The sequence below is a fragment of the Megascapheus bottae genome, chromosome 12 (genome assembly GCF_031878675.1).
Source record: "Megascapheus bottae isolate mThoBot1 chromosome 12, mThoBot2.hap1, whole genome shotgun sequence".
NCBI lineage: Eukaryota > Metazoa > Chordata > Mammalia > Rodentia > Geomyidae > Megascapheus > Megascapheus bottae.
This window is the reverse complement of record NC_143520.1, coordinates 49,955,238-49,956,903: the sequence shown is the minus strand read 5'-3', so window position 1 is coordinate 49,956,903 and position 1,666 is coordinate 49,955,238.

Below are 1,666 nucleotides of genomic sequence, written 5' to 3'. Positions count from 1 at the left end.
AATTAAAAGGATCAATAAAAGAGCTTAATGAAACACAAACAGGTTCAGGGGAGGGCTTCAGTATATTCACAGTCTGCCCATAGCAGGTACTGAAGAGCAGCTCCTGACTCTTGAAGGTTGACATCGAAAATGTTGACCTCCTCCCAGTGTCCCCAGGGACAGGGATAAACATTCCCTTCCTGGCAGCAGAAACCTAGAGCTGCCCTGAAGACAGGAGGGAGCCCAGATTCTCTTGCTAGTTTGTGATCACGGGGCCAGAATGGGAGCTGGGAGACTGGGACAGACAGTTCCAAAAACTACTGGTGAGCAACCCTCACCTGGCTGGAGGGTGCTGGTTTGGGAGGGGCAGGGCCAGCAGGCCAGGTCCCATTCCCAGGGGGACAGAAGCTTCAGCCCAGGGAGCAAAGAACAGAAAGATGGACTCTGTGGGACAGAGATAGGATGCCTCACGAAGAGTCCATGCCCAGATCAGCAGCAACTCTGTGCTTGCTGTCTGAGGCTTCTGAATGTGTGCAATCCCTGCCTCGATGTGGTCAAGACAAGGGTTAAAGGGGGGAGGACCCCCATTCTCATTGCTGCTCTTCTCCAGGGGAAAGGAAAAGCCTCTCCAGGCTCCTGTCTGCCCGCCTAAGGCTCTGCTTTCATCTCAGACTCCCTACATTCTCAAACAAACCATCAGCTGCCCATCCTAACTGGAAGAGGCCTTCTGTCTTTACCAGGAAGAAATCCTGCCATCTGGGCCACCACATTGAGCCCCACTGTGCAGCCTCGGCCCCATTACATGTCCTCTGGTGACCTGTGCAGCCCACAAGGGACATGGGCACTTCCTCACTCCTCCTGCTCCCATGAAATGGCAGCTGAGTAGCATGAAGAGAACTGTGGGTTGTTTTTTTTAATGATCCAGGGTTGGCTTCTAATACTATATACAGGTCATGATGCAACCCCAGAACCTTGGTTTCTAGCCACTGGTCCCAATCAGCTTCGCCCACCCCAACGAGGAAGGGAGCTCAGCCAGCAGGAGCAGCTGGTCCTGGCACCATAAGGCAGGAGGTAGCAGGAGCAGGACAGTGAGATAATCTGGATCTTCTATTCCTTCTCCTCCTCCCAGAACCAGTGCCTACCTCTGTGCCACGATGCCTGAGTCACCCACTGAGCCTTGGTCTCACACTAACAGTCTCTTCCTCAGACCCTGGCATCCAAACTTGTCCATCAGACCCAGGTCTCCATGCTTATGGCCCTTTCAGAATGAACCTGAGAAAGGGCTTTTGGTCATTTTCCTTGCCTCCTGCTTCATCCAAGAGATTCCCCAATACCTGCCTTTCCCTCTCTCTGACCTCCAGTCTCAGTCATGGCTTGGTGATGACCAGTCTCTACCATTTCAACATGGGGTTGCAAACTTCCCATGAGCATCAACACCACAGCAGATTTTCTTTCTTTGTTTTTTTTGTCAGTCCTGGGGCTTGAATTCAGGGCCTGAACACTGTCCTTCGACACTTTTTGCTCAAGACTAACACTCTGCCACTTGAGCCACAGTGCCACTTCTGGCTTTTTCTGTGTATGTGGTACTGAGGAATTGAACCCAGGGCATTATGTTTGCTACTCAAGCACTCTACCACTAGGCTACACTTCCAGCCCACCATAGCAGTCTTTTTTCTTTTTTTTTAGT